The 25240-nt window shown below is 44.2% G+C and overlaps 5 non-coding genes across 5 annotated transcripts; 3 read left to right on the forward strand and 2 right to left on the reverse strand.

The window, feature by feature from the left end:
• Window positions 1-1823: 1823 nt before the first annotated feature.
• TRNAV-AAC (transfer RNA valine (anticodon AAC)) lies at window positions 1824-1896 on the reverse strand. The gene has a single exon. It is a non-coding gene; the product is annotated as a tRNA-Val (tRNA).
• Window positions 1897-4422: 2526 nt separating this feature from the next.
• TRNAE-UUC (transfer RNA glutamic acid (anticodon UUC)) lies at window positions 4423-4494 on the forward strand. The gene has a single exon. It is a non-coding gene; the product is annotated as a tRNA-Glu (tRNA).
• Window positions 4495-10984: 6490 nt separating this feature from the next.
• TRNAN-AUU (transfer RNA asparagine (anticodon AUU)) lies at window positions 10985-11058 on the reverse strand. Its single transcript has one exon. It is a non-coding gene; the product is annotated as a tRNA-Asn (tRNA).
• Window positions 11059-11762: 704 nt separating this feature from the next.
• On the forward strand, window positions 11763-11834 carry TRNAH-GUG (transfer RNA histidin (anticodon GUG)). The gene has a single exon. It is a non-coding gene; the product is annotated as a tRNA-His (tRNA).
• An 11349-nt stretch (window positions 11835-23183) lies between these two features.
• On the forward strand, window positions 23184-23257 carry TRNAN-GUU (transfer RNA asparagine (anticodon GUU)). The gene has a single exon. It is a non-coding gene; the product is annotated as a tRNA-Asn (tRNA).
• The last annotated feature ends 1983 nt before the right edge of the window (window positions 23258-25240 follow it).

Raw genomic sequence — 25240 nt, forward strand, 5'->3', positions numbered from 1 at the left:
CTCTGGTGCGCCTGACCCGCGCGCTCCTTCTTCACAAGCACTTTCGCAGCAGCACTTCTCCGGTGTCCTTTCCTGCAAAGGGGCTTCCTCAGGTTCCTGGCGCTGTGGCTTATTCTAGTCGTCTAGTTGAAGTCCAGTACTTTAATCACACTTTCACCTTTAGCAGGAACCGTAGCAAAGGCTGACGTCTCAGGTCATTTGGCTGTTGGAAAAACATCGAACATCAGTGCAGGGGAGAGCTGAATAAAACACCACCTAAAGCTCCTCTACAGCCTAAAGAGAACAGATTCCAGGTTTCTGAAGTGGCAAGAAGGGCCTCCTCACGAAGACAAAGCTTCCTCCTGTCCTTGGAGAACAGGTCCTGCAGAAGCTGGTTTTGAAGGAGATGTCAAAGGAAAGGAGCAACAGTGGCCTAACCAGTGATCTTGAGTTGAGATGTCTGTAAGTTACTCTCAAATGGTGTAGCAAATCATGTATATGGAGAGAGAGTGAGAAAGCAAGTGTGGGAAAATGTTAACTGTGAGATTAGGTACAGAATAGACAATGTTAGTGTTTCAAAATTTTTGTGTATTTAAAAAGTTTTATGTTTTTGTTTCCTTAATGAGTTTTTCGAAGTTAAGTCCCAGGTTCTCTTTGGATGAAAACTCCATATGTGAGACACTAGGTTTCTGAAATAAAGGAAGAAAAGAGTGGAGTGGAGGGCAGAAGCCCTGGTGGTTCATCACATTTCCCCTCCCCCACATGGAGGGTGCCTGGCGATAGGAAGCCTGAGGAAGGTCTTGCATCGCCCTTCTGGCAAACTACCTCTGTTCCGGAAGAGGAAGATTTAGCGCAATTTAGAGCTTTGCTGACCTGGAATCGAATTCGGGCCCCAGCAGTGAAACGCCAAATTGTAGCTACCAGGCAACCAGACATAACAAACCTCCATAATTTGGCTTCTCCAGTTGAAAACTGGAAGAGTAAGGTTAGATTTTTGAGAATGGCACAGCAGAAAAGGAGGCGATTCCCAGCGGCCCGCGGCTGAAGGCAGCTGTGAAAGGTTCCCAGCCCTTGCACCGCTGCTCATCACCTTTCACCTCTCCTGTTCCGGGTGACGCTTTGGGCTCTGAGGCCAGGCCGCAAGGTAAGTGGCTGGGTTCCATCCTGGTCTAGCTTTAGCGCTGTGTGCGGCAGAGCCAAGGTCATGCTCTCTTTCTGAACCTCGGTTTCCTTATGTGTCAGGTGCTGACTTGGCTCTAAGCAGCTGATGAGAGTTTCCGTCTACTTCCTGATCTCTGAGCTCACTACAGGGGCTCTCCTGATAATGGCACGTGTAAGGACTCCTTTACGTGCCCCTACCAGCTGCAATTCTGGAGCCTGAAATTCGTCTATGTGTCTTTGGGTCGAGCACCCGGTGCGGAGTTGGGTCGGTCACTTTTGTTCTGTCACACAAATCAGTGTGTTCCGCAAGCGTGCTGACGTGGGGTAAGCAAGTGAGCTTCACAGGGATAAACTTCTTGTTTCCAGAGACAAAATACGTGCCAGCGTGTAGAGGAGATTTAGTTGCCACATGAGAAGATGAGGGGATTTCCGAATGTAAAGACAACCTTAACTTGGCTTTGTCCTGTGCCCTTCTTGGTCTGTCTGTGGCTTGTCTTCAAAGTGACACAGAGCAGACAAAGGAGGGATGGTTGCTAGTGCTGAGTAGGCTTTCAGGCAATAAGGGAACTCCTCCTGTATTTCGGGGGGATAATAATACAACTGCACGCGCTACCTCAATCCATCCCACTCGCCCCGTTCTTCGGTTTTTAAACGTGAATATTAGTTTCAGAAAAGAATCGACGTGTTTCCGCCTGGTTTCGAACCAGGGACCTTTCGCGTGTTAGGCGAACGTGATAACCACTACACTACGGAAACAGCTCTTTCTCAGGTTTTTAAGGACACTTTCAAGAACTGTATCTCTTGCCACGACTGGCCACAAATATTTTCGAAAGCAAAGGACCCTGGGAGCACAGGCGAGCCCTCAGGTAAGGAGACTGCAGCTCCCGAGAGGCCATCGTTTAGGGTTCCTCGCCTCCCCCGAAGCGAGGTCCCTGGCGCCCCCAGAGCTTCACGTCCCAATCCCGCATCCAACACACAGCTATGCACCGAATGCAGGGGTCGCCCCCGCGGACTCTCCAGCTCCCGGAAGCCCCAGGAGCCGGGGGTTAGGTGAGCCTGAGCCCCAGGCGACCTCGCATCCCAGCAGCGTGGACACCACCCCTCCAAGGCTGCGGACCCGCGCCTCGGTGGCCCTTTTCACGGCGCAGGCGGTCAGTGCTCTGGGCTCTCGGAAATGATCGATGCTTCGATTCCACCTGCAAATCATAGGACCCTCCCTTCTCTCTCTCCCCTCTCTCCCCTCCCTCCCCTCTGCTCCTTCCTCGAAAGCCCTTTCGTAGCAGCCCTTCTCCAGCGTCTCCCGGCAAAGGGTCTCCCTCAGGTTCCTGCCGCTGTGGCTTATTTTAGTCGTCTAGTTGAAGTCCAGTACTTTAATCACACTTTCACGCTTAGCAGGAACCGTAGCAAAGGCTGACGTCTCAGGTCGTTTGGCTGTTGGAAAAACATCGAACGTCAACGCAGGCCGAGCCGCGCTTCCCGGCCTGTATTGACTTCGTTTGAAGACCAGGCCCAGCAGAAAGCCGCGGAGGACGCAGGCGCGGTCCACGCCGATCTCACGGCTGTTCATTCCTCCCTCATCGTACTTGACATTCTTCTTGAGGAACAGTTTTGTTTTGCCTTGTACAATGTCTGAAACATCTTTTATTTGCCTTTTACAATTTTCCGGTTCAACAGGTCATGGAGAGCGAATTTTAACCTAGGAAGACAAAGAGGTAAAGGCGGTTTTGCCAGAAAGCCGGTGTCTGGAGGGGGTTTCGTGTTCACCTCACACACGGCCAGCAGGCCGACAACTTTCTTTTTGCTGAAAGACTTTAATGCAACGTTGTCTGTCTGTGTGTCTGTGTCTCTCTGTCTGGTTTCCTTTAAAAGTAAAGCTTTACAAGTTTGGGGAAGCACGTGTCATTTTCTCCAGTCTTTGTTTTCCTTCTTTCTTATTGTGGCGGTCACCGCGTTTCCTTCACACGTGAGGTTCAAGTGCTGCGACCCCGAGGAAGGCGCGGGCAGCGTGCGCACTGACCCCCAAGCCGCGGGGCTCTGCCTTGCTGCGCGTCGACTCCAAGTGCCGTCGAGGGTGCGACCGGACTGCAGCATCCTTGCCAGCGCTGGAGGGCTGAGTCCCCAAAGAGGCGGACTTGAAAATAGCTTTAGATCAGGACATTTCATGAGATTTTCCCCCTTTTCCCTCCCCTCCAGGTTCCAGTTTTCACCTCCCACGCGCAGCCAGAGGAACGGATTCGCCGTCTTTCGGTCGCGTCCGGCGCGCTGCCGTCCCCCGTGGACAGGACGAGGGGCGGCGGTCGTCCTTTTCTCGACAGGGGCGGAGGGACAGCGGGTTCTCGAGGGACCACAAACACACACCCGCGCCGCTGGGGCCCGCAAACCCGATCAGGCGGCCCCTGGAGCCTCCCTGCAGCCGCAAGGGAAGGCGCGGGGCTCCAGAGCCGGCGAGAGGAGCACGCTGAGGGCACCCGGCCCCGGCCCTGGCCTCGAGGACGGGCCCGGAAGAGGGACGCAGCCCAGGAAAAAGCGCAAGTGTCGCCCAACGCCCCCATCCGAGGTTCAGGGTGAGGGAGCCGAGCGTTACACTGATTTCCCCGCCTTTATCAGGAGAATCGTTTGCCCAAGTCCAGAGTCACAAAAGGGAGGGACTGTGTAGGCCAAAGTCCACCTGGACTGAGAAGCAAACACGAAGTCCTAACTAACTGCATGTGGGGTCTGAGGAAAACGCTGCGTCAGAGACAACTCTTGGTCGGAGCCTTAGGACCTGGAGTTGGCGTCATCTAAAGCGGGAGAACAGCGGGCGCCGCAGGTAGTGAGGGGAAGACCCGGAATCCAGGTCTGGGCGCGCAGACTTGTTTGAAAGCGTTTTCCGTCCAGCCGTCCTCGATCCTGCATCCGCCGGGAGTCTTTTATGGTGTTGGGGATCCCGGGGTCTCATCCCGCGCGCCTCCCCTCCTGTCTCTACAGCCCCTTCCCCGGCGGCCTGCTCTCCACACGCGGTCGCCTGGCAAAGGCGCGGCTCCAGGGCAGTTCTGAGGTGCGGCCCAGACGGGGCAACTCGCTCGGGACTTGCGGCCCCGGCGGGCCTCGCGGGCGCGTCCACTGTCCCGCAGAGCGCTCGGCCTTTCGCGTGGGGCTCCTCTTTTGGAGAAAGCAGGGAGGGAACGTTCTTCGGGTACAGTTCCTTGGAGGGAGGTGCGGCACTCAGAACAGGAGGGCGGGAGATAGTACATACTCATTATAGGCTTCCTACCATCACTTACAAGTCTTTATGCGAGCAGCTCCCTGGTGGTCTAGTGGTTAGGATTCGGCGCTTTCACCGCCGCGGCCCGGGTTCGATTCCCGGTCAGGGAGATTTAGGTTTTGTTGTGTTGGTTTTTCTCCCTTCTTCTTTGTGGCATCTCAGCACCCAGCAATCTTAACTTCCTTCTCACAAGTGTAATGTGCCCCAAGGTGCAGATGCAGTAGATCTCTGTACTGAATCCTCAAGCCAGTGATGTGGGCCCCAGGTGCAAGGCTTCTCCCAGGCTGGGAGAGGGGAGGTGTGATGAGCATCCTGGGCAGCCCCTCGCCTCCACGCCTTCCTTCATTTCAGATACCTACAGTCTCACTTTCAGGGTCCATCTAAAGAGAAGTCGGGACCTGAGTACGAATTACTCCTTTAAAAAAAAAAAAAAAAACCAAAACTTTGACACCTACAAAAATTTGCAAGAATAGTAACAGCATATATTCTTCAGCAAAATGTACATTTTCCCACATTTACTTTCTCAGTCTCTCTCCATGTACATAATTTGCTACACCATTTGAGAGTAACTCGCAGACAGCTCAACTGAAGATCACTGGGCTGCTGTTGCTTCCTTCTTTGCCGTGTCCCTCAAAATCAGCTTTTGTGGTATCTGTCCTCTAAGGCCAGGGTAAGATTTTGTCCCGGCAAGGAGGTCCCTCTTGCCCTGTTCTCTGCGGGCTATAAGAAGCTTCAGGTGGAAATTTATCCCGCTCTTCCTGATAGTGCAGGCCAGGGACACCTTGAGCTTGTAGGAGGAACATGTCTATGCTGGTATTCCCCCAAGGACCTGCTGCCCTGTGGACTCTGCTTTGGTTGCTTTGGTGGGCTGTGGAGTCTTGGGTCCACTGCCCAGTGGAACCACCTACCTTGGGAGAGACCCTTCAGGGAAGTGCAGCTGCCCCCTTGCTTCTTGCCTGGCTCTCTCTCCTGCTAGGATTTTCGTTTGTTTGTTTATAACAATTTACTTTACTCACTTCCCCTCTCTCCTCCTCCGTCCCCTCTGGCAACCATTACTCTGTTCTCTGTACCTATGTGTTTCTTTTTGTATGGTTTGTTCATTCATTTAAATTTTTTAAAAATTCCACCTATGGGTAAAATCACACGGTATTTGTCTTTATTTACCTGACTTATTTCATTTAGCATAATACCCTGAAGTCCATCCATGTTGTAGCAAATGGCAAGATTTCTTTTTTTTAAGGCTGAATAGTACTCCATTGTGTATGTATGCCACATCTTCTTTATACATTCACCTGTTGATGGACACTTGGGTTGTTTCCATATCTTGGCTATTGTAAAGTATGCTTTGGTGTATGTATGGGTGTATATATCTATTCCAATGACTGGTTTTGTATTTTCTGGATAAATACCTAGAAGTGGAATAGCTGGATCATATGGCAGAGTCTTATTCTTCCTTTTTTGCAGAATCTCCATACTGTTTTCCATAGTGGCTGCACCATTTTACATTCCTACCAACATTGTAAAGGGTTCTGACTCGACGAAAAGGTGAAGAATCTTTCTGTGGTGGGAGTATGAGGGGAGCAGGTGGAAAATTATCAAAAGTAGGGGATAATTCTCAAGAGCTTTCCAGAATTGTCTGTATCACTGCTGTCAGGGACATGGCTGCCTTGTAATAATGGTGCTTAGTCTGTTTTTTTAAAAATAAGATAACCTCATTAAATTTTAAAAAAATATTTTGGGAATGTCTTTTTGAGAATCTGGAGATTAGTAAGACAAGTTTCTGGCAGTACACAACATTGTTCTACTCTAAATCACCCTGGAACTGTTAAGTGACTTTCATATATTTAGATTATTTAACATTTAATTACGGAATCCATGCTTTAACAACCCAGGTAACAATGGTGCTTGGTCTTAAAGGGTCCTGGCTCCAGTCTGAGGCATCCTGATTTGTGGTTCATATTCAACTGTGCCTCTCCCCAACATAGGGTAGTAACCAACGCTTGATTTTTTTCCCTTGTCCTTCCATGGACACCCTTGAGAAAAAGGATACATGAAAGTCTTTCACAAAAGCAGTTTCTGCCTGCTTTCCATCTGAGATACTTTCCTGTAAGAAGAACCAACCAAGGGAACAAACTTTAGTTGTCTTTAGGAAGCTTCTCTGTCTTTTATGCTTTCCTTAATCCTGAGTAAAATATCTCACTTGATGACCTGTAGGTCAGCATAAATAAACAAATACACACATAAGAAAGTAAATTAAAGACAGGAAACTAGATGACACAGGTATTGGGAAGATAGAAACGCAATTGCTCCCTTAGAAAACATCATTATCTACATCAAAACAAAGAATCTAAAGTTGAAAGAAGAGAAAGTAGAGTCAACATGGTAGTCTGTGTTTCCTGGTCCTTGGCTTGGCCCTGCACTAGGTGGTGGCCCAGTGATGTGAATAATTGACACTTGGCTTCATGGCTGGTCTTCTGTCCAATTCAAACATGTCATCAAGGGCTGACTTGGAACAGATATTCACCATTTTAAAGCAGCCAAATGCCCTGAGATCTTCAGCCTTGGCTAGGGAACTGTTTAAAACATGAAGGCCTGGTTAAAGTATTAGACTTGAAATTTGATCCAATAGAACAAAGTGACAAGAGCCAGAGAGAGCTCCTATTTCTGAGAGAAAGACAAGAAAGAGGCACTGAAATTTGAGAGGAATGACCTGGCAGAGCAATGTAATGAAGAGGAAGGAAAAGGTGGGGGAGGGGAGGAGTCCCACAATTCCTGGCTTGCAAGGAGCTGTCTCATGCCTCTGATCTGTGCACGTCCCCTAGCTCCCGCAGCTTCCAGGAGCTCCAAGGTCCAAGTGGTGAAAACTTTCAGTTGGTGTTCTGTTCTCAAATCAGGAGTCCCGACTGAGATGTGGGATTCTGAATCCAGGTTGTGAAAATCCTGGGCCCTTTCTTCCAGGGAAAGGCAATACAGCCCCAAAGCAAGAGCCTATGGAGTGCTGAGCTCTCATGGAGATATTGCTCCTGGTGTAGGACGCAGTTGAATTTTGGACATCACATGCCCTAAATTTGGACACAGCAGGCAGCACTGAATTCAGGAAGGAGTGGGGCACTACAGTGGAGAGGTTGCCTCAACGTGAAAAATGTTCACTCAAAAACTGGGTAGAATCACTTTTTTTTAAAAAATACAATGTGCTCTTTTCAGAAAGGTCATGTTTGAAATACAAGAAATATAAGAGACATCTTGCATCCTTGGACTCCAAAGGAACTCTAGAGATAGATCTAAGCTCACTGAACTAAGCAAGAGCTGGAAACAAGTTTGGAGCACACCAAGCTTGCCTTCCAAGGATACAGTTACAAAGAACCAAATGCTGGCAACATAAGAAAACTACTTTGAGGGCAAATTTTACCTTTAATTTCCAGAGCTTAGATGAAAATATTTCTATTATGTCCACCAACACTCTACTAATTAGGGCTTTTTGTTATCTGATTTAAATGATAAGGGCAAAGAGGATGAGATAACTGCTGAAATGACAGCAAAACTCAACCATGTAGGGAATCTACCTGAAAAGATTCAAAAGGAAGCTTTGATTCCAGGTAGGTTTATGCCACCAAACCCACTTAGTTGATAGCCCAAGGGACTGGTGACCCTGAAGTCTTTGTACCATACTCTAGAATGTGCTTACAAGAACCTAGGCTTGTGTCTCTTTCATTCTCTCCTCTTTCAAACTTCTCTAGCTTTGGGAGCCTGGGGAGGCTTCAGACATTGGAGACATGACAGAGGAAGTCATGTCACGGAACACATTTTGGGGCTCATGAGAACACCTGTTAGTTAAATGATTTCAAGGCAAGACTGACAGTCAACTGCCCTCCCATAACTTGTTCCTTACCTCCCTCAGAATGAAAGCTTCTGTAAATTCCATCTACAAACTGAGAAGTGGAAACGTTACTTCTCTGTGGTGGAAGTGATATGTCTTATGGATTCAGAAGCCTCCTTCCAACCAGTTTTGACTGCCATTTCTCCTCAGCCCCATGGTGAATGCAAAGGCTTCCATTTTAGCTTAACACCCAGAGCTAACTTCACAGCTGCCAGCAGTGTCACTTCAAATTTCCCTTTGTAGGAAAAGCAAATATTCAAGTGTTAGTTTTCTAAGCTTTTTTTCTACAGAATACCCTGGGATGGACAAATGCTCTTCTTTGAGTTGATGTCTATCCAGGGAACAAGCCTGTAGTAATGTCAACAAAATCATAATTCTCCACTTACCCCCTGTTCCTGAGAGAGAGGGCCAGGGGCTTGAAGAAGGACATGCTGCAGGAGGGCAGGAATAAATGAAAATCTAATGAGAGGAAGTAGAAGGGTGGTGAGGCAAGTGGGACAGAAAACTGAGGCCTCCAAGGTGGTTCAAGCCTTGCCTTGTTTTGTTGAAAACCTAGGTAGTACAAATGCCTGATTTAATATTTGGGTGGAGGGAGTAAGATGTGTGTTTGAGTTTGTGTGTGGGGGCACAAGAAAGTGGCATGGTAGCAGAAATCCAGTATGCTGAAGTTCCTAGTCATCTTTGTGTGGTGCCATTGTTCTATGTTTAGCATTGCTGTAGTGACACCCTTGGTTAGAATTGAGTGATAATAAATGGAGTGGTTCCATATTATCTGGAATTGGATCTTGGACCTGATTAGATGTGAAATTATTAATGACCCTGATGTCAGAGAACACTTTCAGTTCGTGGCATGCAGTAGCAAAACATTTTCCCAAATCATCGTCTGCAGACACCTGTATTTAGATTCTCATAGAAAGTAAGGATTAGAGTGGTCAAATAGTTGCTGCCATAGAACATTTTAGTGAAGATATGAGTATGATGGGTTGGTTACTTACATGTAAACTGGAGGAACTGGGGAAACAAAATGATGAGCTCAAGGTCCTAAGTTCCTAGCTCAAGATTTAGGTTAGGGAACTGAAAGATTCTATAACCATATTTAAAACAAAACAAAACAAAACAACCTTAAAACCTTGTCTAGTACTATCACTGTAGGCCCGAGCTCTGCAAACTAAACCTAAATTGAATTTTCAACATCACAGAATCTCTTATGTTAAAGTCAGGGAATTTATTAAGAAGGACTGGTATCATTGGGATGGGGTCTTATGGATTGATTCTGATGAAGGTGGGGCTCTTGAAAGCCTAAATTGCCCCGAGCCTCAGGTTACCTGAGAAGCAGCCCTTCCTCCCTTGTTTGAGGAGGTTACATGAAGTAGGTTACCTCCACTTACCTGAAGAAGCTCGAAGGTCTCCCTATAACATCTGAGTAGCTGCCTTACATGGGTCTGCTGATCCTCCTCAGGACCTACTGCTACCATGTATCAGATTTGCTTTGTATCAGACTCATTTTTTTAGAAGCAATGACAGAAAATTTTCCAGCCACAATTAAGATTATAAACCACTGATCCAAGGAGTCAAGTGATCCTCAAGCACAATAAATATGAAGAAGACCACACCTAGTCACATAATAATTAAATTGCTCAAATCAGTTGGGAAAAAAATCTCAAAAGCAGCCAGAGGAATAACACATGCTACATGAAAATAAATATAACGTCAGATTTCTCATCAGAAGCACTGCAGCATGTGAAAAAGACAGTGGAGCAACATCTTTAAAGAACTGAGAGAAAAAAGTCAACGTGGAATTCTATGGCTCCTATCCTCAAAAATGTCTTTCAACAATAAAGGTGAATAACGATATTTACAGACATACAATTGCTGAAAGACTTCATCACCAGCAACCGAAACCACAAGAAAGGTTAAAGCAGTCCTCCAGGAAGAAAGAAGCTCACATCAGAGGGAAATCTCCATATGCACAAAGGGATGAAGGACAACAGAAATGGTATCTGCGTGAAAAATATATAACCTTTTTCCCCTTATTATTTTTTTTCCCCCTTATTATTTAAATCTCTTTAAAAACATGGTACAGTTTAAAGAAAAGTAATAACCTTGGGTTGTGGGGTTTATAACATACTCAAAATAAAATGAATGACAACGATAGCATAAAGGCAAGCAGGGGAGAAAAGTGAAGACATCACTTGAAGGCAGGCTGTGGTAAGTTACAGATGTCTGCTCTAAAGCCTAAAGCTGCTGCTGAAATAACAAAATAAAGAGTTATAGCTAATAAGCCAACAAAGGGGAGAGAATGGAACCATTTACAAAACACCATGTATATCTCATAAAACAATTGTGCTTCAGGCACTCTAACCATAGGCATGTATACAAGAATGATGACTGCAGTATTGTTCGTAATAATAAAAGCATATAAGCAACTTAATTTCAAAGTTATATGTAAAGGGCTCAATAAATACTAGTACAAACAAGGGACGAAACTTCACTGTTAAAAGGAACCCAGAGGGTAATGATGAGATGACAAAGTGACCTACCTGTTTCCTTCAGAGCTCTTCTGTGAGGATCAGCGATGATCTCGGCTTAGGTTCTCTTGTTATGGACAAGACATAGGTGAAAAGGAGGGTAATAGAGGCCTAGCTTCAAGTTTATGTGAAAGGATGTGCAAGACAGAAATAACTGCAAACCCTTTAATTACATCCTAAAAAAGCCAGGAAGGGCGTCTCTGAGTGGGCTTGAACCACCAACCTTTCGATTAATAACCGAACACGCTCACCGATTGCGCCACAGAGACACCTGAACTTTACCTTCCCTCTCCCTGCTTCCCCATCTCATCCCACAGAGAGCAAGCACGCCTTCCACTTTAGGCGGAGCCACCCGCCTTTTGCAGGACAGTTGTACTGATTCCAAAGCCTCGGAAAACCAGAGAAACTCGTGGGAAAGCCGTGCGTTGGGCGATTCCGAAGGCAGAAAGGCAGCCAAGCGTCCCCGCCGCACCTTGCTCCACACCCGCGGCAGATGCCAGTGCCCCGGAGTCGCCCGGGGCCGCGACACCCCGGGCTTGAGCCGAGTGGGACTCAAGGGAAGCTGAATGCCCCGTGGGCTCATAACGGTTCTTTCGGTTCTTTGCTCCGCCTTCACCCGACAGTCTGAGCCACTGGCGCTGCCCTCCCTCAGCTCAGCCAAGGTAGGTGGGCCGGGAGCCGGAAGAAGGCGGTGGGGAGGGTTGGTCAAAAGAGGAAATGTAAGGAGGAGGGAATGAAGCAAGGGAGGCAAGGATAAAGCAAAGATACTTACCAGGAGACCTGATCTGAGGCACCGGCTGGACGCAGGGGAGATGAGAAATGCATCAGAATGCGAAGGGAATAACGGAGGGAAGACGAGAGGGAAACTCACGAATACTTGCAGTTTTCAACAACAGAAAAGCTAAATAATTGGAATCAATTTATATTAAAAGTAGTAGCGCAAAAACTAGCCTCGCCGCCGGCTCAGTAGCGCGCCGTGATCGTATAGTGGTTAGTACTCTGCGTTGTGGCCGCAGCAACCTCGGTTCGAATCCGAGTCACGGCAGTGTTCCCCTTTTTTTCTGCGTTGTATCTGTTACCAGAACAACTCTTTAGTCACCAAACGGAGTAAAGTCAGGAGAACGGAGGTCAACCCAACAGTGCACTAGGCTGAAGCGCTCTGCCCCTAAACCACGTCTCACCATTTAAGGGAAAATACCTAAAGATCAGGTTGAAGCTCTAAATGAAACTCGTGTGTGGCTTCGACGACGGAAATGGTGTAGTCATATAGGGATTTTTTTTGTTGTTGTTGAAATGTTTCAAACAGCAGTGAGGCTTTTTTACACAAAAAGAAACAGATTTTATTATTTTTTAACATCTTTATTGGAGTATAATTGCTTTACAATGGTGTGTTAGTTTCTGCTGTGTAACAAAGTGAATCAGCTATGCATACACATATAACCCCATATCTCCTCCCTCTTGCATCTCCCTTCCACCCTCCCTATCCCACACCTTTAGGAGGACACAAACCACCAAGCTGATCTCCCTGTGCTATGTGGCTGCTTCCCTCTAGCTATCTGTTTTACATTTGGTAGTGTATATATGTCCATGCCACTCTCTCCCTTCGTCCCAACTTCCCCTTCCCCCTCCCCGTGTCCTCAAGTCCATTCTCTACGTCTATGTCTTTACTCCTGTCCTGCCCCTAGGTTCTTCAAAACCTTTTTTTTTTTTTTAGATTCCACATATATGTGTTAGCATACGGTATTGGTTTTTCTCTTTCTGACTTACCTCACTCTGTATGATAGTCTCTAGGTCTATTCACCTCACTACAAATAACTCAATTTTGTTTCTTCTTATGGCTGAGTAATATTCCACTGTATATATGTGCCACATCTTCCTCATCCATTCATCTGTTAAGGGACCCTTAGGTTGCTTCCATGTCCTGGCTATTGTAAATAGAGCTGCAATGAACATTGTGACAGATGACTCTTTTTGAATTATGGTTTTCTTAGAGTATATGCTCAGTAGTGGGATTGCTGGGTCATATGGTAGTTCTATTTTTAGATTTTTAAGGAACCTCCATACTCTTCTCCATAGTGGCTGTATCAATTTACATTCCCACCAACAGTGCAAGAGGGTTCCCTTTTCTCCACACCCTCTCCAGCATTTATTATTTGTAGATTTTTTGATGATGGCCATTTTGATCAGTGTGAGGTGATACTTCATTGTAGTTTTGATTTGCATTTCTCTGATGATTAACGATGTTGAGCAGTCTTTCATGTGTTTGCTGGCAATCTGTATATCTTCTTTGGAGAAATGTCTATTTAGGTCTTCTGCCCATTTTTGGATTGGGTTGTTTGTTTTTCTGATATTGAGCTACACGAGCGGCTTGTAAATTTTGGAGATTAATCCTTTGTGGTTTGCTTCATTTGCAAATATTTTCTCCCATGCTGAGGGTTGTGTTTTCGTCTTGTTTATGGTTTCCTTTGCTGTGCAAAAGCTTTTAAGTTTCATTAGTTCCCATTTATTTTTGTTTTTATTTCCATTTCTCTAGGAGGTGGGTCAAAAATGATCTTGCTGTGATTTATGTCATGGAGTGTTCTACCTATGTTTTCCTCTAAGAGTTTCCTTTAGGTCTTTAATCCATTTTGAGTTTATTTTTGTGTATGGTGTTAGGGAGTGTTCTAATTTCATTCTTTTACATATAGCTGTCCAGTTTTCCCAGCACCATTTATTGAAGAGGCTGTTTTTTCTCCATTGTATATTCTTGCCTCCTTTATCAAAGATAAGGTGACCATATATGCGTGGGTTTATCTCTGGGCTTTCTATCCTGTTCCACTGCTCTATATTTCTGTTTTTGTGCCAGTACCATACTGTCTTGATTACTGTAGCTTTGTAGTATAGTCTGAAGTCAGGGAACCTGATTCCTCCAGCTCCGTTTTTCATTCTCAAGATTGCTTTGGCTATTTTTGGTCTTTTGTGTTTCTATACAAATTGTGAAGTTTTTGTTCTAGTTCTGTAAAAGATGCCATTGGTCGTTTGATAGAGATTGCACTAAATCTGTAGATTGCTTTGGGTAATATACTCATTTTCACAATATTGATTCTTCCAATACAAGAACATGGTATACCTCTCCATCTGTTTGTATCATCTTTAATTTCTTTCATCAGTGTCTTATAGTTTCCTGCATGCAGGTCTTTTGTCTCCTTAGGTGGGTTTATTCCTACGTATTTTATTCTTTTTGTTGTGATGGTAAATGGGAGTGTTTCCCTAATTTCTCTTTCATATTTTTCATCATTAGTATATAGGAATGTAAGAGATTTCTGTGCATTAACTTTGTATCCTGCTACTTTACCAAATTCATTGATTAGCTCTAGTAGTTTTCTGGTGGCATCTTTAGGATTCTCTATGTATAGTATCATGTCATCTGCAAACAGTGACAGTTTTACTTCTTTTCTGATTTGGATTCCTTTTATTTCTTTTTCTTCTCTGATTGCTGTGGCTAAAACTTCCAAAACTATGTTGAATAATAGTGGTGAGAGCAGGCAATCTTGTCTTTTTCCTGATTTTAGTGAAAATGGTTTTAGTTTTTCACCATTGAGAACGATGTTGGCTGTGGGTTTGTCATATATGGCCTTTATTATCTTGAGGTAATTTCCCTCCATGCATACTTTCTGGAGGGTTTTTATCATAAATGGGTGTTGAATTTTGTTGAAAGCTTTTTCTACATCTATTGAGATGGTTTTTCTCCTTCAATATGTTAATATGGTTTACCACATTGATTGATTTGCATATATTGAAGAATCCTTGCATTCCTAGGATAAACCCCACTTGATCATGGTGTATGGTGTGTTGTTGAATTCTGTTTGCTAGTATTTCTTTGAGGATTTTTGTATCTATGTTCATCAGTGATATTGGCCTGTAGTTTTCTTTCTTTGCGACGTCTTTGTCTGGTTTTGGTATCAGGGTGATGGTGGCCTCATAGAATGAGTTTGGGAGTGTTCCTCCCTCTGCTATATTTTGGAAGAGTTTGAGAAGGATAGGTGTTAGCTCTTCTCTAAATGTTTGATAGAATTTGCCTGTGAAGCCATCTGGTCCTGAGCTTTTGTTTTTTAGAAGATTTTTAATCATAGTTTCAATTTCAGTGCTGTGATTTGTCTGTTTATATTTTCTATTTCTTTCCGGTTCATTCTTGGAAGGTTGTGCTTTTGTAAGAATTTGTCCATTTCTTCCAGGTTGTCCATTTTATTGGCATATAGTTCCTTGTAGTAATCTCTCATTATCCTTTGTATTTCTGCAGAGTCAGTTGTTACTTCTCCTTTTTCATTTCTAATTCTGTTGATTTGAGTCATCTCCCTTTTTTTCTTGATGAATCTGGCTAATGGTTTATCAATTTTGTTTATTTTCTCAAAGAAGCAGCTTTTAGTTTTATTGATCTTTGCTATTGTTTCCTTCATTTCTTTTTCATTTATTTCTGAACTGATCTTTATGATTTCTTTCCTTCTGCCAACTTTGGGGGGAGTTTGTTTGTTTTCTTTGTCTAATGTCTTTAGGTGTAAGTTTAGGTTGTTTATTTGAGAAGTTCCTTGTTTCTTGAAGCAGGATTGTATTGCTATAAATTTCCCTCTTAGAACTGCTTTTGCTGCATCCCATAGGTTTTGGGTCTTCGTGCTTTCATTGTCATTTGTTTCTAGGTATTTTTTATTTCCTCTTTGATTTCTTCAGTTATCTTTGGTTATTTAGTAGTGTATTGTTTAGCCTCCATTTGTTTGTATTTTTTACAGATTATTTCCTGTAATTGATACCTAGTCTCATGGAATTGTAGTCAGAAAATACACTTGATAAGAGTTCAATTTTCTTAAATTTACCAAGGCTTGATTTGTGACCCAAGATATGGTCCATCCTGGGGAATGTTCCATGGGCACTTGAGAAGAACGTGTATTCTGTTGTTTTTGGATAGAATGTCCTATAAATATCAATTAAATCCATCTTGTTTAATGTATCATTTAAAGCTTGTGTTTCCTTATTTATTTTCATTTTGGATGATCTGTCCATTGGTGAAAGTGGGGTGTTAAAGTTCTCTGCTATTATTGTGTTACTGTTGATTTCCTCTTTTATGGCTGTTAGCATTTGCCTTATGTATTGAGGTGCTCCTATGCTGGGTGCATAAATATTTACAATTGTTATATCTTCTTCTTGGATTGATCCCTTGATCATTATGTAGTGTCCTTCTTTGTCTCTTGTAATAGTCTTTATTTTAAAGTGTATTTTGTCTGATATGAGAATTGCTACTGCAGTTTTCTTTTGATTTCCATTTCAATGGAATATCTTTTTCCATCCCATCACTGTCAGTCTGTATGTGTCCCTAGGTCTGAAGTGGGTCTCTTGTAGACAGCATATATATGGGTCTTGTCTTTGTATCCATTCAGCCAGTTGTCTTTTGGTTGGAACATTTAACCCATTTACATTTAAGGTGGTTATCGATATGTATATTCCTATTACCATTTTCTTATTTGTTTTGGGTTTGTTTTTGTAGGTCGTTTCCTCCTCTTGTGTTTCCTGCCTGGAGAAGTTCCTTTAACATTTGTTGTAAAGCTGGTTTTGTGGTGCTGAATTCTCTTAGCTTTTACTTGTCTGTAAAGTTTTTAATTTCTCCTTCGAATATGAATGAGATCCTTGCTGGGTAAAGTAATCTTGGTTATAGGTTTTTCCCTTTCATCACTTTAAATATCTCTTTCCACTCCCTTCTGGCTTGCAGAGTTTCTGCTGAGAGATCAGCTTTTAACCTTATGGGGATTCCCTTGTATGTTATTTGTTGTTTTTCCCTTGCTGCTTTTAATATTTTTTCTTTGTATTTATTTATTTATTTTGCGGTACGCGGCCTCTCACTGTTGTGGCCTCTCCTGTTGCAGAGCACAGGCTCCGGATGCACAGGCTCAGCAGCCATGGCTCACGGGCCCAGCTGCTCCGCGGCATGTGGGATCTTCCCGGACTGGGGCACGAACCTGTGTCCCCTGCATCGTCAGGCAGACTCTCAATCACTGCACCACCAGGGAAGCCCTGTATTTAATTTGTGATAGTTTGATTAATATGTGTCTTGGCATGTTTCTCGTTGGATTTATCCTGTATGAGACTCTCTCTGCTTCCTGGACTTGATTGACTATTTCCTTTCCCATATTAGGGAAGTTTTCAACTATAATCTCTTCAAATATTTTCTCAGTCCCTTTCTTTTTCTCTACTTCTTCTGGGACCCCTATAATTCGAAAGTTGGTGTGTTTAATGTTGTCCCAGAGGTCTCTGAGACTGTCCTCAATTCTTTTCATTCTTTTTTCTTTATTCTGCTCTACAGCAGTTATTTCCACTATTTTATCTTCCAGGTCACTTATCCGTTCTTCTGCCTCAGGTATTCTGCTATTGATTCCTTCTAGAGAATTCTTAATTTCATTTATTGTGTTGTTCATCATTGTTTGTTTGCTCTTTGGTTCTTCTAGGTCCTTGTTAAACGTTTCTTATATTTTCTCCATTCTATTTCCAAGATTTTGGATCATCTTTACTATCATTACTCTGAATTCTTTTTCAGGTAGACTGCATATTTCCTCTTCATTTGTTTGGTCTGGTGGGTTTTTACCTTGCTCCTTCATCTGCTGTGTATTTCTTTGTCTTCTCATTTTGCTTAAATTACCATGTTTCGGGTCTCCCTTTCACAGGCTGCGGGTTTGTAGTTCCCATTGTTTTTGGTGTCTGCCCCCAGTGGGTAAGGATGGTTCAGTGGGTTGTGTAGGCTTCCTGGTGGAGGGGACTGATGTCTGTGTTCTGGTGGATCAGGCTGGATCTTGTATTTCTGGTGGGTAGGATTGTGTCTGGTGGTGTGTTTTGGGGTGTCTGTGAACGTATAATGATTTTAGGCAGCCTCTCTGCTAATGGGTGGTATTGTGTTCCTGTCCTGCTAGTTGTATGGCATAGGGTGTCCAGCACTGTAGCTTGCTGGTCATTAAGTGGAGCTGGGTCTTAGCATTAAGATGGAGATCCCTGGGAGAGCTTTCACCGTGTGATATTATGTGGGGAGGTCTCTGGTGGACCAATATCCTGAACTCAGCTCTCCTACCTCAGAGGCTTGGGCCTGACACCTGGCCGGAGCACCAAGACCCCGTCAGCCACATGGCTCAGAAGAAAAGGGGAAAAAAAAGAAAGGAAAAAAGAAGATAAATAAAATAAAATATGTAAAGTTATTAAAATAAAAACAAAAATTATTATTAAAAATAAAACATTAGAAAGTAATAAACAAAAGAAAAAAAAAGAAAGAAAGAAAGAAGAGAGCAACCAAACCAAAAACCAAATCCAATCCACCAATGACAACAAGCGCTAAAAACTATACTGAAAAATAAAGAAAAAAAATAGACAGACAGAACCCTAAGACAAATGGTAAAAGCAAAGCTTAAGTCTTAGCTTCATTGGACACTGCACACAAAGCCTTGGGCTCCGTAAAACTCTGATTGGCTCATGTATAAAATTCAACCTCGAATTTTATCTTAGTTTCATTTGGAAGGGTCACTCCTGTCATGATCAAGGGTGGTATGAATGGCTCTCCTTCGGGGAGTGATCTGAATCTTCAGAATCTCCCTGCAACTCCAAATGGGATCTGGGCTCCAGACTTTAAATAAACAGTTTACAATGTACTCCAATCCAGTCATCGTCTTCACTGGATTCTCTGATGTCCGACCTCCAATTTTTACCCTAAAAGGAAATTATTAAAGTGTGTTCACAGAATAAAATACACATATCATTAATGGGCAGCTATTTGAATATTGAAATGTGTAATCATCACCAGGATCACGACATAGAAATTTTTTGTCATTCAAGCATGGCCCTCTGATACCCCTTCCAGGTAATGCCCACCCATCCCCTGATACTCTAAACAATTCTGATGTCTTCGTCTCAAGTTAGGCTTGCCCTTTCTTCAAGTTCATGTGTCTGAATATACAAGTTTCTATCTAGCTATTATCAAGCAACATTATTGTGTTTTTGATATATATATATATGTATTTGTGTTTCTCACACCTTAATTTTGGTGTTAATGATAAGCATTACACTAATGTAAAACTACTTCACATATGATGAACATTGGGGTGGTTTCAAACTACAGCATTGGGAAAGGCTCATATGAATGCCTTTCTACTATAACTTGTGAATATGAGAATAAATATCCATTAAAGGTAAAGGAGCCATGGACCAAAAAATCGGCCAGGAAAGCAAAACCAGTGCCTTCTATCCTAGAGATGCTAGACTGGGGGAGTGGAGGGGCACAGTGAGGCAAGTCAGAGAAAAGTAGAATTTTTACTGCCATTGAAGGGCATATCCGCTTCAATCATTTCTTCACTCTCCAAGGTCCACTGAGGGAAGAACTGACAATGGGAGCTTCACTCCAAAGTGGTTCAGTGCACAGATTCTGGGCTCTACTGGAGCATTTTCTGGGCATCTCTTCTGGGTAAGAGTGGACGCCGCAGGATTTCCTGCTGTTCCCTAAGGAGCAGTGGGAGAGATGCCTACCTGGCCAGGTTCCTGGGCTATGCCACCCAATCCCTCAATGAGGAGCTTTGATTCCGGGCCCTTGTGTCTGCCAAGAGAACCAACAAAGAAGGTGTTGCCTCCTACCACCACAAGTGCTCTCTCTTCCTCTTGTTAGAAAACGTTGATCCAACTCCTTTCCCTATCACTAGAGGTATGTTGGAACATTTCTGCTTGTTGGGAGGGGTGACTTACACTCCCGAAGAATACAGCTGGTGTAGAGAAGGAGGTGGGAGAAGGGGAAGCCTTATGAGAGGCCATGGAGTTGGCTAGGCCTGGAAGGGAAAGCGCCGTTGGTCCCGGGAGCCTCCTTGCGAAGGCAGGCCTCTGGCCTCCATGTTCCCGGAAGCGGTACCTCCTTCTGACCTGCCCCAAAGGGACTGTGGAGCGCGAGGCCTCCGGGCAACGTCTCCCATGTTTTTTCACCACCCCTGTGGTGTGGCTTCTCTCTTGCTCGTGCCTGCCAGCCAGCGGGCCTCCCCAGCAAAGTGCCGCACAGGGACCCCACACGCACACACAGGCAGGACAGTCAGGAGGCTTGGCGCAAGAAGCAGGACCCATCCATACACTTTGGTCACGAAATAGGAGGGCCAGGAAGATGCGGCTGCTCCCCGGAATTCCGAGGCAGTTGAACACAGTGTGGCGCGCCTCCTGCCCTGGGTCGGCGTAGCACAGTGAGGCATCACGGAAGAGACGTCGTCTGCCATGAACCAAGGGATATCAGGAGAGAGCGGCAACTCAAACCCCCGATCCCACCAGCACCAATTCCCTCCCACAGGTGGGGAAATCGCAGCCATCAGCTTTTCAGGAGTGCAGTGGATAAGCCTTACACCCTGGGGAAAGCACCTTCAAGATCATGACAACTCTTTTGTCAGGTAACTAGGGGCACACACCCTGCAGGCACCAGTGCAGGCTCCCACCCCTCCAGTGTTCGCTCAGGATCACCACCCTCCCCTCCACCCGCCCTTTGCCATTCTTCTAAACTGCTCTCCCCAAAGGAATTCAAGCGAAGACCCTCCAAACCTCTCCCATCCACCCCCACACCCTCTCATAAACCCACCCACAGCCCGGCCCATCAGACTAATCACCTTTCAGCGGTGGCTCCAGAAGGAGGGACCCACAGCCTCAGCTCTGTCTCATCTACATACTCTACCCGCTGCCTCTGCACACTTGGTCCACATCCTCTCCCCCTCCCTCTCCCTGGCTATCCTCTTGTCCTACAGTGGAAGCAACATTTGTCCCAATAGGTCTTCAGCGTGAGTGTCCAAGGGAAAAAGGAAAACATGCTCATTGTCTGGTAGAGACCACAGGGATTTTTTTTTTTTTTTTTTTTTTCACGGCTCACGGGCCCAAGGCGCTCCGCGGCATGTGGGATCCTCTCGGACCGGGGCACGAACCCATATCCCCTGCATCGGCAGGCGGACTCTCAACCACCGCGCCACCAGGGAAGCCCAGACCTCAGGGATTTGAATCAAGAGCAGTTGGAGAAGTTGCCTGGATCACCATCCTTGGTATTCATTTTTACACCTACCTTCTGATTATGGCACCGATAACAGTTTTCCGTTTGTGGTAGTGAGATGAACTGAAAAGTCAAATTACTCAGGGAAATGAATATGACTCGAATGAAAGAGAATATGTAAACAATATATTCCATCCTCGCTCAACTGATGAGTGTGTGGAGATGGCAAAGGCCTGGGAGGCCGGGAACTCTCCGCTGATGCTGTGCCAGTCATTGCATCTGCACGTGTCGCCACTGGGAACACACTGAGCCTGGGTCTCTGTCTCCGAGAGCTGCCTCGGAAGGATCCACCTGCACCACAGCGACCGACCACCTGACCCTGTTTCCTTTTCCTGGAAAGGCTAAGCCAGGGTCGTCCTGGATCACAAAGGAAGATATCTTAACGGCCAGAAGTTATAAGAAAATATTCCTGACATTTTTATTTATTAGGGAAATGCACATTAGTACTATAAGGACATATCATTACACACCCTCCAGCATGGCTATATCTAAAAGAATTTGTACACCAAATGCTGACAAGAATGCACAGAAACTGCAACTGTAGTTGCTGGTTTGAAAACATTCTAGGGCACTATTTGTCAGTTTCTAATAAAGTTAATCTTGTACCTACTCCACGACCCAGCAGTTGCAGTACTTCCATGAATGCATAAGTATACAAAAAGATTGGTGTAGAATATTTATCAATGCACCAAGAATATTCATTGAAGACAATAACACCAGAATTACTCCAATAATACCAAAATTAAGAAGTGATATACACAATAATATGGTTATGTTTAATGAACATAATGTTGTATTTAAAAAGCCAGATACAAAAAAATGCTTTCATTCATTTGAATTTCAATAGCAGGCAATAGTAATTTCAGCAATAGACCTCACAATAGTAATTAACTAAATGAGATAGGGTAACAATTGCCTGGAAAGGGACAGAGTATACTTCTGGGATCATGGCAATTTTCTATAACTTGACCTGGGTGATGATTACGTTTGCTAAAATTCCACAACTTGTTAGTTTTTTATACAAATTAGTGTATATATGTCAATCCCAATATTCAAGTTCATCCATTTCGCCCCCCCCCCAGGTTTTTCTCCCTTGGTGTCCATACATTTGTCCTCTACATCTGTGTCTCTATTTCTGCCTTGCATGAAGATATGTGCTTTTAACTCTACGTGAACTATAGTTCAAAATTAGTGACTGGTGAACGAAGGCAAGCTGGTGTAGACAATGAACAACTAGTTCGCATTTTACTGTAAACTCATTAAAAACTCGTTCTCCTTTAGTGTAACAACCCTCACTGGTATTTGAATTATCTTTAACAGTAAAACGGCTATGACCACACTATTTTATTAGTGGAAGATACAGACAAGGATCCTTGAGAGGCGGTATTTCAACTTTGGGGATATGTCCTGCTCAACAGTGAGACAAGGAACCGTCCTAGGTTTCGCTTTGACCGGCGCCCGCGGGTTTGTGCACTGTGGGATTTACTGCTCTTCTCACCGCATCGCGCTCGGCGGCCAGCAGTAAACTGCTCTCTGAACGCTGCTAAAGGGCGCAGCTGGTGCTGGCATTAAAAGCAAACCAAAAGACAGGTCATAGACATGAACTTGCTGTAACTTTGATTTGAACCGAGGTTGATGCAGCCACAACACAGCACTAATCACTGTAAGTCACGATGCACCAGAGGCCAACAGGTAATTTCTTTGACATAAATATTTTCACATTATTTTTGCTGTTTAATTCTTAGACACACATGCTCGTGCTTTTCTCTCTTTCACGCCCTTCTCCGGTTCTCCCTCCCTATTCAGTTACTTAATAAAAACAATTTTAATCTCTCAAGATCCGGCCTGTGCCTCACAGGCTTCCTGGGAGGTCTGTCTCATCCATGCCTCTGCTTTCTTTCGCTCCTTTTCACATTTGCTCTTTGGACCTGATCTCCTTCCCGCTGCAGCCAAGCCGACCACATCTACTAAACCGCTGCCCAGCTGGGGAGATGGTCGAGTGAAGGAGGAGCAAACGGGGAGCTGTCAAGGAACCCATCGGGCACGCAGCTTCCCTCCGGCCCCCCTCAGCTCAGGCCCGGGGGCGCCTCCGGGGCGCCGATATCTGCGGCGGGTGTGGAGCAAGGCGCGGCGGGGACGCTCGGCTGCCCTTGGGCCTTCGGGATAGCCCGACGCACGGCTCCCCCACCGGAAGGAGCACGCTGCGTCGACTCCTCCTCTCCCGTTGTCCGAGCCTTTGGAGCCGTCGCCGCTATCCTGCGAAAGGCGGGTGGCTTCGCCTACCTTGGGACTGCTTACGTTCTACATAGATGAAAGAGGACGCTTCACCGCGTCTCTGTGGCGCAACCGGTTAGCGCGTTCGGCTGTTAACCGAAAGGTTGGTGGTTCGAGTCCACCCAGGGACGCCTTCGTGGCCTTTTCAATATGTAATTTAAGGGTTTGCAGTTATTTCTGCCTCATACATCATTTCTACGTAAACTCAGAGAAAGGCCTCCTTTACTTGTCTTGTCACCCGTGTCTTGTCCACAGCAAGAGAACCTAAGCCAAGATCACTGCTGCTCTTCTGATCCTCACAGAAGACGCCCGAAGGACATAGGTCACCTGGAATCCAGGATTCCTGGAAAGAGGGTAGAGTCGTCAGCTCATCGTTACCCTCTGGGTTCCTTTTAACAGTGAAGTTTTATCCATTGTTTGTACTAGTATTTATTGAACGCTTTACATATACCTTTGAAATTAATTTGTTTCTATGCTTTTATTATTACAAACAATACTGCACTCATCATTCTTGTACACATGTGTATGGGTGGAGTGCCAGAAGGGCAACTGTTCTATAAGAGAGTTTACATGGTTTTACATATGGTTCCGTTCCTTCACCTTCCGTTGGCTTATTAGCTATAACTCTTTTGTTATTTCAGCGACTGCTTTAGGTTTTATAGCATACATTTCTACCTTATCACAGCCTGCCTTCAAGTGATGTCATTCCTCTTCACATTTCTCACCTGCCTGCCTTTATGCTATTGCCCTTATGCATTTTACTTTGCATATATTATAAACCCCAAATCTAAGGTTTTTACTTTTCTTTAAACTGTCCCATGTTTTTGAAGATATTTCATTGATAAGAAATGATCTTATATATTTTCCATGCAGATATCATATCTTTTGTCCTTCATTCCTTTATGTACACCCAGAATTCTATCTGGTGTGAATTTCCTTCTTCCTGGAGGACTCCTTTAACATTTCTTGTGGTGTGGATCTCCTGGTGATGAAGTCGTTCAGCATCTGTATGTCTATAAATGTCATTATTCACTTTTATTTTTGAAAGATATTTTGTGAGGGAAGACACATAGAATTCCATGCTGACTTTTTTTCCCCCTCTCAGTTCTTTAAAGATGTTGCTCCACTGCCTTTATTTTTGTTTTTTGTATGTAGTATGTCTTATTGTTTTGGCTGCTTTAGTGATTTTTCCTTTTCCTATGGATTTGAGCAGTTTAATAGTAATGTGCTAGGTGTGGCTTTCTTCATATTCTTTGTGCTCAGGGTTCATTTGCCTCCTTGGATAGGTGGCTTTATAATTTTCATTATAATTGGAATATTTTCTGTCTAGTTTCTTCAAAATTTTATTCTTCAAGAAACGTCTGCAGGTCATTTCAGGGACTTCAAACATTCCCACGATAGGCCTTTTAAAATTGTCCTAGCTAACACAATCATAGTAGGGGACTTTAACACCCCACTTTAACCAATGGAAAGATCATGCAAAATGAAAATAAGTAAGGAAACACAAGCTTTAAATGATACATTAAACAAGATGGATTTAATTGATATTTATAGGACATTCCATCCAAAAACAACAGAATACACTTTCTTCTCAAGTGCTCATGGAACATTCTCCAGGATAGATCATATCTTGGGTCACAAATCAAGCCTTGATAAATTTAAGAAAATTGAAATCATATCAAGTATCGTTTCTGACCACAATGCTATGAGACTAGATATCAAGTACAGGAAAAAAATCTGTAAAAAACACAAACACATGGAGGCTAAACAATACACTACTAAATAACCAAGAGATCACTGAAGACATAAAAGAGGAAATCAAAAAAATACCTAGAAACAAATGACAATGAAAACACAATGACCCAAAACCTATGGGATGCAGCAAAAGCAGTTCTAAGAGGGAAGTTTATAGCACTACAATCCTACCTCAAGAAACAAGAAATATCTCAAATAAACAACCTAACCTTACACCTAAAGCAATAAGAGAAAGAGGAAAAAAAAGCCCAAAGTTAGCAGAAGGAAAGAAATCATAAAGATCAGATCAGAAATAAATGAAAAAGAAATGAAGGAAACAATAGCAAAGATCAATAAAACTAAAAGCTGCTTCTTTGAGA

This window comes from Neophocaena asiaeorientalis, unplaced genomic scaffold (assembly GCF_003031525.2).
Source record: "Neophocaena asiaeorientalis asiaeorientalis breed wild unplaced genomic scaffold, Neophocaena_asiaeorientalis_V1.1 scaffold474, whole genome shotgun sequence".
Taxonomy (NCBI): Eukaryota; Metazoa; Chordata; class Mammalia; order Artiodactyla; family Phocoenidae; genus Neophocaena; species Neophocaena asiaeorientalis.